The sequence below is a fragment of the Cydia amplana genome, chromosome 24 (assembly GCF_948474715.1).
Source record: "Cydia amplana chromosome 24, ilCydAmpl1.1, whole genome shotgun sequence".
Taxonomy (NCBI): Eukaryota; Metazoa; Arthropoda; class Insecta; order Lepidoptera; family Tortricidae; genus Cydia; species Cydia amplana.
In genome coordinates, this window is record NC_086092.1 from 3,178,267 (window position 1) to 3,197,901 (window position 19,635).

General features: G+C 36.9%; 1 protein-coding gene across 1 annotated transcript in view; it reads left to right on the top strand.

Moving 5' to 3' along the window:
• The first annotated feature begins 1,863 nt into the window (after positions 1 to 1,863).
• LOC134659135 (PTB domain-containing adapter protein ced-6) overlaps positions 1,864 to 19,635 on the top strand; it is a 96,270-nt gene continuing 78,498 nt past the window's right edge. The window contains exon 1 of the mRNA XM_063514762.1: positions 1,864 to 2,137. The gene's annotated coding sequence lies outside the window, so the exon portion shown is untranslated. The remainder of the gene's footprint in view (positions 2,138 to 19,635) is intronic.

Genomic DNA, 19,635 nt, shown 5'->3' on the forward strand with positions numbered 1-19,635 from the left:
TGGCATCTGTTGTCAAGTAGTACTGATAGTTCCACTATTTGACGTTAGATGTCGACTACGAAATAACTCGCGTTTTTGTAAGGAAACTGATGTATGGAGTTACTACTCTTTCTTTACTTATTTATCTATGATATTATGCTACCTTATGGTAAGCAGGTAACTAAATAAGTAGGTACCTAATTCGCATCGTTTTTAGGATTCCGTACCTCAAAAGGAAAAACGGAACCCTTATTTATAGGATCACTCGTGCGTCTGTCTGTACGTCTGTCACATCCTATTTTCTCATTTTAAGATAAATAGTTTAGCAGTTATTCAAGAAAATAGGCAAAAAATGACCATTCCCCCCCCCTTTATCTCTGAAACTACTGGGACTAAAATTTAAAAAAAAATACACAAAATAGTTATTTACCTATAGATGACAGGAAAACCTATTAGAAATGTGCAGTCAAGCGTGAGTCGGATTTAAGTACTTAGTTTTTGATCCGACCCCTACGGGTTTTTTAAAGACATTTTACTCAATTCTCATTAAAAAACATTGTTAAAAATTGTGTAATGTACTCGCGTTCCAAGGGTTCCCCTTGGAACGCGAGTCCGACTCGCACTTGGCCGGTTTTTTAGAATTAGATGGGATTGTTGATCCTTAGGCTTCGTCTCAAATTAGATTTTAAAACAAGTTTACCCAAACACGTCAACGTTTCCAAAATTGCTATTACTTAGCTTGTTTATAACACTGATAATTCTACCAGAGACTAGTTGAACATAAGGACTACTAACGCTCATGTTAGGCCGCGTCGTTTATGTATTAAAATATTTTGTTCCACTCGTCTGCTTTTACAGGGTTCCGTAGGTCAAACTATAAAACTTATACCTACCTATTCTAAGGCTTCCCAATAGCACTTCTAACTGCAATAGTCAATATGCAACGATTTAGTGAATTATAATCTTCATTATGCAATATTTACACACTATACATACATTTATAGAAAAAACGACTTCAACGCGCGTCCGAAAAATGTGTCTGCACTTTGGTCTGCGGGATTTTTTTCAATGGATACCTAAATATCAATTACTTCGGTTAGTTCTTATACAATATATAAAACACATTAGTAATATAATAAGCCTTTATAATAAAAGCTTTTATATTATAGAGCCTGTGCAGAAAGAGAAGAGTCGTAAAATGTATTGGATCCCATACATTTCACGAATCTTCTCTTTCCGCATAGACTCTATCATGGGTGTTTAAAATAAGCAAAAAAAAAACAACTACTTACTTACTAAAATCAAGTCACCAGTCTTTTCTGTTTACTTGTGTAGGTACCTATCGTTCTGTGTAAAGTAGATTTACATTAAAAATTGGTAATGAAGACTTAAAGGCTTCGTCACACAGGCGCGTTTTCCGGGCGCGGCGTGAGCGGGGCGCGCCGCTTTACATACAAAACCCTCACGCCCCGCCCGGAAAACGCGCCTGTGTGCTTACAGACAAAAAGTCGTTTTTTTATTAGCAGCTATTGCAGCTAGCCAATCGCCTAAGGTTTTAAGTTATCAACACAGCAGACATTGAAACGTGTGAAATCTTAACTTTTTTCCATTCAAATCTCATACAATTACTTCTTTTTCTTGTACAAAGCGATAAATACTCCTTTGTAATTTTATCACGATTATTCCTATAAACAAATTTAATTTTGCTTATCACAAACAGTAGTCACACTAAAATCACTCTTACGCTTTTGAAATAAGGTTGTGGTTTAAAAACGCAGGTTAGTTAGAAAGTGAGGTTATGTTTGTTAATTGTATAGCCTTTTCTTGAGCGGTAACATTGCATACCACTCAAACAGGTAGGAGTTAGTACCGTGCGGGGAGCGGCGACCGTTGCACGCCTCTACTCTAAACTAAAACATTTCTTCAAACGCAAATTAAACACTCAAATAACACTTACAAAACATAAATAACAAAGCAGTTCCATTGATAAACTAACTATAAGTGAGTTCTACTTTGAAAAAACTCAGAAAAACAAGTTTTAGGTAGCAGTTACATAAAGCTAACTTTTCTCTAGTGCTTCTTTGTTTTGTGAATTCACCGAGTTTTAGTTTTTGAAGTGGTTTTTGATCTTTGTGGAGTGAAATCGGATAATAGTCAGGTGAGTTGGGGACCTTTTTTAGCAGCTTTCACTTAGGGTTAAGCGTTTAGTTCGTTCGAGCGTTCCGTTCGTCGAAAGGTGTTTTATCAAGTAGTAAATGTTTAAACCATGTTAAAACTGTACACGCAAGCGAGCGTCTATGTTAAGCAAAGGTTTTTGATACCATAAACTGCCACTCTATCAGTGAACGGTTAAAACGTTTTTAATTTAGAAAAGGATTAGTTTTTTGTGTTTATTTTAATGGAGGTAGTACCAATTTCTTTATAAGTAATAGGTGTCTTACTTAAACAAGAAGGGCTTCCGTGTTGTTTTGCTATTGTATATGGAAATGTAGGGTAAAAAATAAAGAGATACTTACTCGTATATTAAATAAACAAGTTAAAATACCAGAATGAATATATTAATGTTATTAAAGCTTTTTGTCATTACCTCATTACATTACTCCCGCGAATAAGAGTTGACACCTTATTTATTAATCGTGAAAAACTGTCAAGTCATGTAGGTTTTTAGAATGTGACAAAAAAAAACATAAAAATACATACCTACATATTTCATTGTTGTTATGAATTTATTTTAACAAAATAATAAGTAGCTAGATAAAAACCGTACAATTTCTAGGATTTTTATCAACACCAAATAGGGTTTAAATGATTTTTGAGTGAGGACGACGCAAAAATAGTGGAGGACCCCTGGTAGAAACAAATTATTTTCTTTATTGAATTTTGGCAATAGGAAAAAAATATATAAACATAAGATTACATTACAAAGCGATCCAAAAATACTAAACTATTTTTTTTATTTTATTTTTGCATATTGTTGCTAATTTTAACAAACCTTTGCGTTTGTGTATCAAAGGAATGAAGAACATTTTTGAAGACACATTGTTTTGTTTCAGCTAAATAAAATGATTGTAGGTAGTTTCATTTTAAATATCTTTTTTTAAATATACGAATTAAGAAAGAATCCCCATGATGTTGGCAATTAGAAACAAAATACACACACAAGATTTCATACCGGTAAATAAATTCAAAAGATAAGTAGCAGGAACCAACTATTTAACCGTGTTGAATAAAACATTTCTGCCTACATACATACCTACATACAAGTTGTTCACTAGGCATAGAACGGGTTACAACTAACACTGTTGAATGTGTCTTTGTATGTCAGCCTGTCGGAACGGGTTTAAAGTAAGCTAAACCACGGAGACTAGTAAATTTATAGACTGTCAATATCCATACAAACGCATACAATTTGATATTGTTTTAACACAAAGAAATGAAAAAAATGTTCGCACATTGAATTTAACTGTCTTTGAACCTTATGGTAAAGCCTTAAGGTTGACTTTTGATGCTTGCACTACTATCCTGTTATTGATGGCGAACACAGGATGCGCCATTTTTCCTAGAATAGCGAACACAAAACAAGTACCTATGGTGTTTGCTGTACGGCTACCACCAGTTTGACACTGACATATTCGGTAGCGTGTGCCTAATTTATTTTCTATGTATCTCACTCGTACTCGCACATTAGTGCGAGCGAGGTATATAGATAGTATTAAGTTGGCTACGCAGATATTAGCGAAGTTGACAATTTGACACTACTGCTTGTTACAGATGCTTGTTTTGCCAACTATAAGTTGTTTTGTTTTTGTATAATACCCTTTTTATGTATACCTACAGTTAGGGTTGCCAGATCGAAAGGCGCTATTATCGGGAATTCATATAAATTATTCGGGATTTTGGGATTTAAGTCGGGAAAAAAACATTCAAATTAAAGTAATTGTATCAAAAACAACGATATTTTACATTATTGGCACTACGTCAGCTGCTCTGCCCGTAGACCTTTTTATATAAAAATAGTATAAATTATTTGAGATCTTGAACAAACAAAAAAAAATGTTGTCTCATTATCTGCCTATATTACCATTTATCATAGTTATACTTATTAGGTATCAATAATAAAAAAAAATATGTATAACTAATTTATTTCTTAGTTTGCCCTTGCCACATGTATTTTATGTTACTTTTTGCCGATTTTACAATTTTTTCGCCTTTTTCACTATTTAACGTGAAGCTGTTTTTCGGGACAATTTTCACTTTGTCGGTATTCGGGAACACATGCTAAAAATCGGGAGAATCCCGCCAAATCCCGACCATCTGGCAACCCTACCTACAGTACAGATTAATAACTAACTTAGTAACTAAGCGGTTTAGAAAACTTCCCGGACGGGCTTCAATTTGGAACAAATCTGGGAAAAACCTGGACGGTTAATGTTTTCACCACACCAACTGGTAAAGGCTCGCTTGATTGTTCAAAAACTGATAGCAAAGTTGCATTTTATGCACATGTGAGGCAAAGTAATCAAATGCAAATTTTGAGTTGTTTTCTTATGTTTGCTGGTAGAATTGACTTTTAAACGATGATTATGAATGATAAATATTCAATAACTTTCATTTGGATTTGATTTGGTTTGATTTTGTTGGATATATTACGTTAATATTTTCTTCGGATTGGTGTGGTGAATTTTTTTGTCTCTGGGGCAAATTTTGTTTAACCCTCGTGCTTTGAAACCCTCGCAACGCTCAAGATTCCATTTTTAGATTTGCTAAATATTTTTGTCACTTTATAATTCTGAGGTGTCCTGTAGCCAAATGTTTCCAGGAAACAACCAAGTGGGTTTTTATTGAGATTAAAAAGCTAACGCAAAAGCCAGTTTGGTGGGTATTTTAACGGCTCGCAAAAACATCAAATAAAACTATAGTTATAAAAACACCGTGTTACCTACTAGGTATAATAAATATGTCGAAGAGGGAGAACGGGGGAAACGCTAATTGTGCGGGGCTATTGATAGCGGGTGGTGGGCATGGTACCTCGATGTATTACTTCACAGCCAAAATAGTAGGTATGCTACCAACGCATGAAATAAACATTCGGACCCGTTAACCATACTAGTGCCTACTATATTTCAGTAAATAATCAAAACGACCAATCACTATTTGGATTTGATTTAAAATAAAAAGATCACATGAAAACGTTCAAATCTTTATTTCAGTCAAACTAAACCGGTTCCAACCCTACACCTCTGACCCGAGAAGATTTAACCCGGCAACAAACTCGGCGGGACACATCTTTTCAAAACAACACATATTTTCACAAAAGTAAGCTTCTAATGGCACATAAGAAATCAAAATAACACTTAGAATAAAACACTTAGCTACACGGTTAAAGAACGTGAGAATCTATAAGCTTTCAGAATAATCCTTTAGGTATAAGCCTTCAGGAACGTAGCGAATTAGGCACGAGCTTGGCTAACGTCCGATCGATCTCTAGCGCGGTCCGATCAAGAAGAAGGAAGCCAGTTCCAGCGGCGGAGCCAACCGCTCCCGCCTCGAATTCAAGTTGGTAAACCTGCCTGACCAGTCTACCAACATAACGACAAAAATGCCCACTCGTGCCTACGTTCACTCAAGATATACCTCTTGACGTTCCAAAGCCTTCTACCTGTCATCTTAGTTCAATAATACGCCAATAGATGTTGGCGTTATTCACTACGCAACTTTATTATTTCGTTACAAGCAAATAATACGTAGCCAAACATTGCTAATCGACTTTATACAGGCGTTTAAAGCTATGAACTGTAACACTGCAATACGTCCTTCTGGTGTCTCGCTCCGACAAATATTATAGGACATTTTTTTACACAAATTGACTAAGCCCCACGGTAAACTCAATAAAGCTTGTGTTGTGGGTACTCTGACAACGATATATATAATATACAAATAATTAAATACATAGAAAACAGCCATGACTCAGGAATATCTCTGCTCATCACACGAATAAGTGCCCTTACTGGGATTCGAACCCAGGACCGCGGCTTCACAGGCAGGGTCACTACTAGGGCTTACAATCCGGATATCCGGCTATCCGTTTTATCCGGATATCCGTCCAATTTACTATCCGGATTTAGATTAAGTTGATATCCGGATAAAACGAATAATTCGAATACTACAAATTTTAAGAAAACTATCTTACAAATGTTGAAATTTATAATAGTAATCACGTTGTCCGTTGATTTTATTTATTTGGATACATTTTTACGTTATAAAACTGTTTATTGAAATATTACTCCGTGATTGCCGACTCTTCAACGATATTCTTATGCAGATCGACCTAGCTCCGTAAAAGTAACTTTAAGTGTACTTTGTACCGTGTTCTTGCCAAACATGATGCGCTGTTATTATTGTAAGCGTCCGAATACTTACATTATTAACAAAGGGCGAACAGAACTAAAATGAATCCAACGGAGGAGGACTTCGGTTGATATTGAACTGCCGAATGAAATGCAGTAGGGTTTAGCAGATGATGAAGAAGGTTTTAGCATTTTCTATTTGAATAAATCTGTAATGAAAACCTTGATTGACTTTAAATGCAATGTAAAATCTCAACAAGAAGAGACTGGTCTAACAGTTAGAAGATATTCGATTCTCTAAATATTATCAAAACCACTATTAAGAAATTAATTTCGCAGCACAGACTGCCAATATTAAATGGAGGGTTGAAGTATAGCTATAACCTAGTAAATTATTACAAACTAGCGACCCGCCCCGGCTTCGCACGGGTTAACAAATTATACATAAACCTTCCTCTTGAATCACTCATCACTCTTATCTATTTAAAAAAAGCGCATCAAAATCCGTTACGTAATTTCAAAGATCTAAGCATAGATACAGACAGACAGACAGACAGACAGCGACTTTGTTTTACTATGTGTGATATAGTTTGTGCCACCTGTTCGAAAAACCATATCCTATCTAGTCTGGCAATTAAAGGTTGTGTATGAAATCTTTGCCGAAATTCATTTTTAGTTTTTGGAGAGTATGATTTTATTTTGCCATTACATGGCAAATCAACACAATAATTCATAGGTACTAACTTAACTAACCTAACTTCACGCGCGGTTACACCAGCTGTATGTTTGCACTTGCACATCAACTTCAAAGCATCGGCGAAAAGGTAGAACGCCATAAATAGCTTAATACTTGCTGGTACGCAGCCTTGTGTACGTAAAATTGTATTATATTACTCTTTTTTTATTAAATTCATGTGGGTTTTATGAAATAAAAAGTAAGTATTCGAATTAAACGTTTTATCCGGATATCCGGATACTAAAATAATAAATATTCGAAATATCCGGATACGAAAAATGGGCGGATATTGCAAGCCCTAGTCACTACCCACTAGGCCAGACCGGTCGTCAAAACTTAAATGTACCTAGGTATACCTATTGTATTAGCCAGGGATCGGAACCGGTTTTTTGCAAAAACTTAGAAATAACCATATTTTTTTAATTATTTTATACTTGAAATGTAGGACTCAACAACTGCTTTATTTTTTTTAAAGATACAAGTTCCGATCATCTTGATTGAAAGAGGTATGTTTTCATTTACAATAATAACTCTTTTTTTTTTAAATAATAACTCAATTTTTTTTTAATAATAACTCTTTTTTTTTTTTTTTTTGCTGCAGCTGTCATAGAAAAAGTAATGTATGCAACAGCTCATAATTGGTTCTTAAAATTCTCGGGTCTTTTTTTACAAAACTCGACTACGTCTCGTTTTGTAACTTCGACCCTTGAATTTTAAGAACCCTTATTATATCACTGTTGCATAAACTACTATTTTAGGTTACGACTTCGTATTATTAGATTGCCCAATTAGAAATGAAGTAATTAGCAAAGAACGAAAAAATACCGTTTCCGTTCCCATACAAACAATACCGGTATCCGATCCCTGGTATTAGCAGTATTTGCAACACCTATTCGCTAGGTGCACGACTGGTGCTGCCCTCATTTTGGCAGACTTTCTACGTTAAATCTTATGGAGTAAAATTAGTTCAAGCGGCTGCCGCTAGTACTAATGTCAGACATTCCATAAGATTACCTGTGTTTGTGACGATCAGCGCCACTTCCCCCTCCACCGACTGCGCACCTTGCCAATACTCACATGATTAAGGTTATTAACCTTTTCGACGCCGTGTCAAACACAAAAGCTGTCACGCTGACGCCACGTCACCGAAGTGTCAAAACTGAAATTGAACTTTATGCATATGCACGTAGATCTATGCTGCTCTGTGGTCTGTGACCGATTAATCGGTCTTTGGCGTTGAACCTACGGTGCGGATATATCGGTCATTGGCGTCCAAAAGGTTAATTTCCGCTTAGCCGGACTGCAACCCGACTGCAACTTGTAAGGGAACTGCACACCGACGTTGCAGTTGGCGTGCAGTTGGCGTGTAGTGCCCATAAAGTGTCATTCTATGGAACTTGCTCACTATGTAAACAAAAGTCAATTCATCATTCAGAGACAATTTCAATATGGCGGTTTGTTTACATAGTCAGGCGTGTCTCACTCCGCGATTTCGTCGCTTTGCTACAGGTAGCTAAAAGTACATCCGTTCGACCCCAATTTTGGGGAAAGCCATAAGCCGCGAGTGGCGCTGTCGCCACCTAGCGGCCATAGGTATCTGTGCTGATCGTAACAGACGCGTTTTGTTAGAGAGTGAGTCTTCTGTATTATTTATTCTGTGACATAATAGCAAGTTCCATACTTTACAAATTGCATTTGGGTTGCAGTCCGTCTATATCGGCCCAAAGTGAGGGAGTGTCATGTGCTATCAATACTTCCGAAAATGTCTGAAAAATGAACTGTCGTATAATAGCCATATATTAGGGACCGTCATTGGACGCGTGAGGCGTGAGGTAGAGTTTGTGCGGAATGAGAAGAGTCGTGGAATGTATTGATGTACTATATGTGACGTTATCTATGAAAAAGGACCTTATTGTCGATGGCGGTTACGCCATTATTAACGATGCTCCGATATAAATACAATGCCGCACGACGCTGTGCGGCGTAAGCGCCATCGACAATAAGGTCCCTTTTCATAGATAATGCCTCATATACCTTGCGTGTTTATAATCTCTATAATCTATAGATTATGAGGATGATGGATTTACACAAGACGACAAAGGAATAGTTCTAGTATTTCTGCAACAAAAAAAAAATTGGATAGTTTTTCCAATTCAATAAGTTGCATAATTTATAACGGGATTTTGTTACGATATATTTGTCCACTCCACATTTGCCTTCACTATATAAATGATCGTGACTGTACGGGTCTAATAATAGTTCCCTGATTGTAGCCCATTAAAACCAGCTCATGCCTGTCGTTAGAAACCCCAGCCGCGCTCAAGCTTCTTTCACCGCTTTCATAACTAGTTCACGTGATAGCTAGCGCCTTCTTCATATTAAGGGGCCCACTGATTAACAGTCCGCCGTCGGTATCGGCCTGTCAGTTGTTCGGAAGTTTCGGAACTGTAAAATTTTTGTTCTAACTGACAGGCCGATACCTTCCGGCGGACTGTTAATCAGTGGGCCCCTTTAATGTCCTGTAATGACAGGGAGGCCGATTCTAACGTTGGTGTTGGTGGTCTAGTGGTCCAAGCAGGGTCTACCGCGAACACCAAAGTTTGCAAATTGCGAAAACCGGCAAAGTGCGAGTCGGACTCGCGCACGTAGGGTTCCGTACCATTACGCAAAAAAATGGCAAGAAAATCACGTTTGTTGTATGGGAGCCCCACTTAAATATTTATTTTATTCCGTTTTTAGTATTTTGTTGTTATAGCGGCAACAGAAATTGGTACACATCTGTGAAAAATTCAACTGCTTAGCTATCATAGTTCACGAGATATATACATCCTGGTGACAGACAGACAGAGAATAGGGTCCCGTTTTTACCCTTTGGGTACGAAACCCTAAAAACGTGTGAAAATCAGAGTTTAATATCGTCGCTATACTTACTCAACCTCATATTATCTGCAACAATCATTTGATGGAAATGTCGCTTTTATTTCATTCGGAATACGGGTGTTTTTGTCATCAAATGAGTGTTGCAGATAGGCACGAGGTTGAGTAAGTATAGCGGCGATATGTCAGTTCATACGTAACCACGGCAGGCGTGTCTCACTCCGCGATTTCGTCGCTTTGCTACAGGTAGCTAAAAGTACATCCGTTCGGCCACAATTTTGGGGAAAGCCATAAGCCGCGCGTGGCGCTGTCGCCACCTAGCGGCCATATCTGTGCTGATCGTAACAGACGCGTTTTGTTAGAGAGTGAGACTATTATTTATTCTGTGACCACGGTAACAACAATACAAGAAATCCCTACTAATCAACAAATACCTTGCTGATTATTGATTAATCTAATACCCCAGTGCGTACCAAAAATGCGTTTGTTTACAATTTTACATTACCCAACGTATCCGGTGCGACGTAAGCCGGTTACGACACGCCGAGGCGGAAGACAGCCGAGTTGCCTTACAGTCGATTACAGCTACTTAGCAATAGTTAATTGATCGGTGGACTTTATGTCGTTGGAATAAGGTTTAGATTGATCAGGTAATAACGTATTGACGAGTACTTTTGGCCCTAGCAGGGAAATTATCTAGATAATTTTACTGCGTCATAATTATCTAGCGGTACTGATAAATCCGCTACTTGACGCTAGATGTCGACTACGACAATAAGCGTTTTGGTAACAAAACTGATGTATGGAGTGAGCAATATATGCTTACTTATTTCTCTATGGTTTAGTAGATTTTAAGCGATTTTAAAAATTACCTTCCCCGTTTTCGAAGTTACCCCAATGCACCTTAGATGACATTTTGGTATGGAGATGTTTGAGACCCTATTTTTGTGATTAAACGGTGAACTGCACAAAGGGATCCTTATCTATACTATACCTATTAACGACTCACCCCGGCTTCGCACGGGTTACACAAAACCATTACAAATTATACACCTAAACCTTCCCCAAGAAACACTCTATTGATAGGTGAAAGCCGTATGAAAATCCGTTCAGTAGTTTTTGAGTTTATCGCGAACATACACACAGGCAGACGCGGCGGGGGACTTTGTTTGATAAGGTGTAGTGTAGTACCTAAGTAATAAAATTATATACAGCTATGCAGTTTGGCAGATAAGTTACAATCATTATTGTAAATTCTCTTTTAATAATAAATAAATAAATAAATAATAGAAAAAAACTAAGTAATCAAGCACACTACAAGCTTAATTTAATTTTTAACAAGCAGAAACTTCTGCGACCGATGCTATTGAGCTTAGAATAAATTTAACAGTGGAAAAATGACTGTCTTGGTGAGACTCGAACTCAGGGCCTCTGGCCAAGTCTCACCCGGGACAGTAATTTTGGCACTTTTTTACGCTACAAGCTGTTATGTGTTATATCCAGAAGTGCCAATTTATATTTTAAAACCCGTTAATGACCCAAACCGAGTTAAGCCGACTAACCGACATTAAACAGGAAGCGTACATGCGTGGGCGCATCTTTAGGCGTGCGTCATTTCAACCGAAAAGTAGCTGAGAAATTTAAGATAAAATAAATTGTACGCCCGAAAAGGGTAAAACTGTTGATACTCGCCAAAAAATGTACCTAGTTATACTTCCTGTACCTACACAGTTTATACAATAAATATTTCTGATTTCTGATTTCTAAAATTCCGGTGGCCGCAGAGATAACAGTTCATACACTTCCTACTAAATGCTAGATTAGAAATACCGTATATTTGCCTACTATGCTCCAAAAATTGTGCGCCTTCGCATTTAGACACTTATACTACTTATTGGTCTGTGTTTACGCACTGATGTCCAGGACACTTCGGGCTTTCGGCCCTATGCGGAGCTCCCGGCATTCGGCCTTCGCATTTAGATACTTGTACTATTGTTCTTTGTTTAAGCACTAACATCTTGGACGCTTCGGGCCTTCGGTCCTACGCGGAGCTCGGCCTTCAGCCTTCGCAATTAGACGTACTATTGTTCTGTGTTAATTACACTTATAACCTGGACGCTTTTCGGCCCTACGCGAACTCGGCCTTCGGCCTTCGCATTAGCCGTCCACACCACGTTTCACGTCAACCATAGCGGCTGTGTCCCTCATACAACCTATCTCATCTCCATTTTTTTCAATATTTAGGCAGAGCTAATCGCAAAGTATTTTTTTTTCTGTGTTAGGACTATGTCATTAATTTTCTTATAATGTAAACCTATTGCAGGTAAATGATAGACGTCCTATTGTAACATTTGCACAATGTTCAAAACAGTTGGAAAATGTAAAACAGTTTTGTATTTACATGAATATTGTATTTACATGAATACATTGTTAAGAATGACTCATACTAGAACGGTCCGATTTTGAACCGAGGCGCCCTACATATCGTTTTCTATATTAGAAAGCATCACCGATCACACCCATTTATAGAAAATAGAGTATCAGATGCCTAGGTCCGGGGTGTCCGGACCCGGACCGTTCTAGCGTGAGTCTTCCTTTATCCTTCTCCTTATTGTTGATTTCTGTGTGATATGATGATGATGACGACTGGTCTGGCCTAGTGGGTAGTGAACCTGCCTTTTAAGCCGCGGTCCTGGGTTCGAATCCCGGTAAGGGCATTTATTTGTGTGATGAGCACAGATATTTGTTCCTGAGTCTTGGGTGTTTTCTATGTATTTATGTATTTGTATATTATGTATATCGTTGTCTTGAGCTAGCTGTGGGACTTAGTCAATCTGTGTAAGAATGTCCTATAATATTCATTATTTAATAATAGGGATGATGACACATGTTTAATTTTATAGCAAAATCTAGTAAAATAGATAGCAAACGAGCAATTTATCACAATAATGTGAATATTCAAATAAATTATTGAAAAATTACAAAATTACGGGACCTGAAAGTTTCAAAATTTAAGTTTTTTTTTTAACTTTCAAAAACGATAAAAGTAAGGGTACCATTCGATTCCTTACATTTCATCCAAAAAAATATTGTATAGCAACTATACAGGGTGCCCAGTAATTAGTGGATAACCTTCTAACCACGGACAGAGCACCTTAGGCTGGTCCAGAAAATGCACTTATAGGTCTAGTAAAAGTTTCGTGGTTTTCGAGATAATCGAACTTTTCTGTCTTTTTTAATGGCTAGCTCCATACTTCACTTTAATCACAATCTAGGCCATATCTTTGTCTGTAAAGATGTAATTAGCGTGTGTGATACCATTTTAGAATCAGTATTAGATAAACTATTTTTAAGAAAGTTGGCCATTCTGTTCTCCATACATTTTTTTTTTCACCACAAACGATCAAACTTATTGAAATTTTTTAAGAAAAAATTGATTGGAATTTTTTGTGTGGCTACCATAAAGCGACAACCATAGGTGGTAACGAAAGGTCCGATCGCTGTGTATCGCTCCAACCTATGGTTATCGCTGCCACGACATTGAGCGACTTGCGACGGTGGCACTACAATTTCTGACTTTTGTGTTACTTTAATGCAATGGGTTCCATATAGACATTTGATCCTAAAAACAAACCCGATCGATTAATACCATAAAAAAAATTAGTCATGTAGCCTAAAGTCTATTTTTTAATTCGGTAGACTGAAATGACAGTTAATAGTATGAAATGACATTTCATGTTCATACTATTAACTGTCATTTCAGTCTACCGAATTAAAAAATAGACTTTACTTATAGGGTATTAGAAGTGAGTGTGATGAGCGACTCAGTTATCATCCTGAATATTTACATGTAGCAAAGCTTGTTTACGATACACAGCTGATCTTTTTAAGGCACTTAAATTAGTTTAGGGTCATTTATTTGTAGTAAGGAAAAGGGTAATGTTTTATTATGCATACGATAAAGTGGCATATGTACCTATGCCACTTTGGCCGTCGTATGGCAAATCCTTTACAGAAAACCGAAACTTTTTCAGTGAATGAATTTAAAAATAATGCTTGCACACTCTGTGTGCTATCAAAATCGCTGCAGAGTTGGCTTGGTCTGACTCTACTTAAAATTATAGGTATATTAGGATTTTTGGACAACCACTTTTCCGGCACGGCAACCATTAAAGACGTATCAACCCGGATTAGATCAAATCCCAGCGAAAGTGAACAAAGAAAAGAAAGTAGAAGTCCATTATAGGTGCGTCCGTCATATTGTTAACTGCCAATTTGAACCTTATCACAATAGTATAAGGTCTATTGGTGGTATATTAAAGGTGCATTGTTAGATCACGCGCTAGGTTTCCCGCCAATTTTGGGCGTCGATTAAAATGATTGTTTACGTGACTTGTTTATGGTCGGATGTTTGAGTAGACTATAATGGAAGACTATAGTTTGTCAAAGCACTGTCTCATTTCAAACATAGACAGAGAGAGAATCACACTATCTTTGTCTTATACTAGTACTAGCATCCATCAAAAGAAAAGTTGTTCTTATTTACTAACAATTTGGTTTGACTAACTATAATTATAATAAATGGAAGAGACAAACATGTTGATAAGGGCAGGAGGAAGAAGAGTTTGAGTAGACAATAATAAATACGAGGTAGGTATTTCATGCAACAGTCAGATAAGGTGATAATGATAAGTCAATGTGGATAAGTCTACATGCTGTTTAGTACTTAGTTTCTTATTCTTGCGTTAGTACAGTCGCCATAACAGTACAGTGAAATTAAAATCTTTATTTTCTGGAAACTATTGGCCCATAGATAAATATTACAGTACCTTAAAACTCGCATAGGTACATATTATCGCATAGGGATATATTGATATCTCCAATATAAATACCCCGGATACAATACGAGGGGCGTTCAAAATATTCTCGGTATTGATATCTTACGACCTCTTCTAAAATTTCTTTCGTTACTGGCCGCTAAGGTTTATTCATTGACATTAAAAAAAAGTATAATTCGAACCGAGATGGTCTTTTGTTTTTCTGCAATTGCTGAACAAACATGAACATCATGTGCGAATTGACAATGTTAACTAAATTAGAACATCGATGCGTGATAAAATTCTTGACAAAACAGGGTAAAAATCAAAAAACCATAAAAGAGGAAATGGATTGTGTTTACCGTGAGTCTGCTCCTTCTTTATCTACCATTCAAAAGTGGTCAAGCGAGTTTAAACGCGGAAGGGAGAATATTGAAGATGACCCTAGACCTGGCCGGCCTGTAGTAGCTACTTCACAAGAAAATATTGATAAAGTGGAAAAACTTATATTGGAAGATGGTCGAGTGAAGGTAAAATCTATAGCACAAGTAACCAATCTCTCTATTGGTACCGTACATGATATTATACATGACCATCTTAATATGTCAAAAGTAAGTGCAAGATGGGTTCCGCGAATGCTGACTCGGCTTCAAAAAGACATGCGTGTAGCTTGTTGTTCCGATTTTATTGACCTGTGCGGTGAAAATCCTGATGAGGTGCTGCAAAGAATAGTTACTGGAGATGAAACCTGGGTTCATCATTATGACCCAGAGAGTAAACAAGAGTCCATGCAGTGGCACATTAAGGGTTCAGCTCATCCCAAGAAGTTCAAGGTCATCCCTTCAGCTGGCAAGGTCATGGCCACGATATTTTGGGATTGTGAAGGAGTATTACTAATCGATTATAAAGAAAAAGGTGTAAATATCACAGGACAGTACTACGCTAACATTCTACGTCAATTAAAGGATGTAATTAAAGAAAAGAGGCGAGGAAAGTTAACCAAAGGTATTCTGCTTCTGCATGACAACGCCCCCGTCCATACTGCTCATATTGCCAAGGCAGCTATTGTTGAATGTGGGTTTAAAACTGTTACTCACCCACCGTATAGTCCGGACTTAGCCCTCAGCGACTTCTTTTTGCTCCCCAATCTTAAAAAGGATCTGCGTGGAAATAAATTTTCTGACGATGAAGCATTGAAGGCGGCAGTGGAGGAGCATTTTTACACGAAAGATAAAAAATATTTTTACGAGGGATTAAAAAAAATAATTGATCGATCTTTTAAGTGTATGAACATAGGGGGGGAGTATATTGAAAAATAAAAATATCAAACTTTTCGTACTTGTTTGTTTTCATTCTCATACCGAGAATATTTTGAATACCCCTCGTACAATGCCATACAATATAACCCTGTATAATAAGGGCCACTTGCACCATCCCACTAACCCAAGGTTAAGCGGTTAAACCGTTAACTCTGTGTCGTACTGGTAACCGTGGTAACTCCAGGGTAAACTCTGCTAACCCAGGGTTAGTGGAATGGTGCAACTGGTGCAAGTGGCACTAAATGGTTAACCCTGGAACTCGCAAGTGGCCCTTAGTTTGTTGATAATGCGCTTTTCTAAGGCTCACTTGTATCATTCCACTAACCCGGGGTTAACCCGTTAAGCCTCGGCTTACCATGGTTACCAACACAATTTGACAATGGGTTAACGGTTTAACCGCTTAACCCCGGGTTAGTGGGATGGTGCAAGTGAGCCTAAAGGGTTTGCTAGTAAAACAAAAATACTCCCCCTTTCCACAGCTCCCATTATAACAACAAACTCGTATTTTATTTACGGAAATTCAAAACAAAATAACGCGGTATCCAAAAAGTCCAACGCGCTATCACTGCAAAAGCCCGCTACGTCACTGTATCACTGTTAATTAACAATGCACCTTATTGTTAAGATAATAAGGTTCGTTTTCGATGAGTTAAGTTGGTGTTTATAGTCCGGCGGATGACACTGCGTGGTACACGCTTGCACACTCTGACCTGTTCTGTTGGATGGTGTTATGCAACATGTAATCATGTTTCAGCCATGACAGCTGAGCGACAAGTTTTGGTATTTGTTTGTTGTATCTTATCTTATACCTTGAAACGAGCAATTATACTTTATTTATTTATATACATATTTCGGGGATCCAGGAAACGGCTCTAAAACGATTTTGATGAAATTTGCTATATGGGGGTTTTCGGGGGCGAAAAATCGATCGAGCTAGATCTTATCTCTGGGAAAACGCGCATTTTTGATTTTTTTATGTTTTCCAAGCAAAGCTCGGTCTCCCAGATATTCTTGTTTTATGTAGGTACCTATTTAGTTTTAGCACTTAGTATTGCGCTCGCACAAGATAAATCAATTTTATGTGTATATTGTAATAAAATGATGCGGACTGCTAAAAATTCCAATGCAAAATCTTTTTCTTACTAGCCGATTTGAATGTCCCACTGCTGGGAAACGGGTTCTAATCTTGATTTCCATCACTACTTCCGGTTTATATGGTAATAATAATAATTACACATTATTTATGTATTTCTGTATAGCCACTCTGAACAATAAGGCTTCAATTGGCTTGTTTCTTCTGAATTATTAGGAGTGGCCAATTAATATGTATAGTAGTGGGCAATAACTACTATACTAGCAGTCACTCTGCCTACGTTTCAGATAATTCTTGTTGATAATTCTTCTTCTGAGTTTATAAAGTATGACGTAGATTTTATGGGTGTCTTCGTTAAAGTAAATAAAGCAATGCTTTATTTATTTAGTGAATTAGTGTGTGATAGGGAAATTTCATCACGTGAACGCGTTTGATGAACTATTATTTACACATGGTGTTCCAAATGCCAGTAAAATTCCTGAATAAACTGGTATTAACGAAAAGGATTCCAAGTTTTAGTAAAAATAATGATTTTGTGCGTTAGGTATTAGGATTCTCAAGACTTTGCTATATCCCACCTAATTCAAACGCTTTGTTGATTTGCAAAAAAAAAATTAGATTTGTTGTTGTTGTTACAGTGAAAGCACTTTCAATTGATACTTTTTATACAAAGTTTTTTTTATTGCAGTGAGTAACTGATTTCTTGATCTACTCATCCATCCGTGCTATTTTTTAGATACTTGCTGTTTTAGATGTTTTTCTGTATGTATCTATTTATATTACACACACACACACATATATATATAATATATATATTGTTCAGAAGAAATGTATCCGTGCTCTAGAAAACACTTGGTTTTTAGAAAGCTGTAAACCGTTGTTTAAAAAACTTAACATACTACCACTCCCGTGCCAATACATTAAAGATGCATGCTTACTCGTCAAAGATAACCCAAACTTATTTACATCTCGTAGTGAGACGAGTACAAGGCACACAAGGGCACAATATAAAAATTTGTTGGACCAACCTCCTTGCCACTCCTACATTTATAAAAAGAATTGTTACAATATGTGTATAACTTTGTATAATAAATTACCTGATGAAATTAAATTAGAAAACAAAAATGCATTTAAAATTAAGTTGACACAATGGCTTCAAGAAAAATGTTTTTATAGTATTAAGGAGTATTTGACCGAAATAATATAATTAGGGATAAAAATGATATTTGTAAATAGCTATAGAATTCTAGATTTTATGTAGGTATAAGTGATGCTTTGCATGTTTAATTTGCACACCTGCACGCAGGTTGAATGCGTGCAACTGTTGTACTTTTAAGACCTATTGTAACCGTGTTCTTGCAAATAAAAATTTATGTTATGATTATGATATGATATATATATATACAGAAATTATCCGTCAGTATTTCAATAAGTATACCAACACGTTTGAATAGATAAAAGGGGCGCTTTAGTTTACCACCGATACATTTATTGGGATAAAGAATGACACCAATCTGTGCCAAAATTGATATTCAAGTAATGTCGGAAAACTATAGGACGCTTTCTACGAAAGGACTAGAGCACATATGACGTAACAGAACCTACGTCATAAAGTTAACGAAGTCGTAAGTAAATAAATGTCATAATTATGCTAATGACTTGGCCAGTTAAGGACTAGAGTAATTTTTAAAGTAGGTACTTAAGGAAAACATAGAACGAATTTCGCGTCTCTTTCCATATTAGGCCAAGTGCGCACTACGATTAAAATTTTTGGGACACGATTTTAGAATCGCGCTGTAATATATAAGTATATGTTTGTCGTATATGCGCGCACTGACATATAAACACATACGTTGCACGTTTCTGCGACAAAATTATCGCACGACAAAAAATCGCAGTGCGTGCTCGGCCTAATTGTATACCGTCTCTTGCTACAATTACAATACGAGAAGAAGAGAAGAGTCAGTAATAATAAATTGTGTCGTGATATCACTTGTCCTAGTTCTCCTGATCTTAACAAATCCCAGTAAGCCGATGCTTCCTATTTCGTCATTATAACTTAACTTAACATAATAAAGGGTTAGGTAAGTTACGCTTATTAATAATAAGACCGTCTGTTGTTTATCTCTACTTGAGTTACTGTATTTTTTATATTGGTTGCTGTGTTGTAGTGTGCAACAAACAGTAATTGGTATTGTATTGTTAGGGAATTTAGGAGACATTTTTAAATCTTATAGCTAACCTAAGTAAACTTAGGCTATCATTAACAGGACAGTTTTGCAGATGTGAACACTCATTTTGTCGTAGATTTTCTGGGAAATGTGTGGTGAATTAATTGGCTCAGTTTTCCTTAGAACGGCCGTTGCAAAAGCAAGTAGATTATTCGTACTAAAGAGCAACACTGTCTGTCATTAGACTCACGTGAGTCACAGGTGAAAGGTACATATCAAGTTCGATACACTATCCT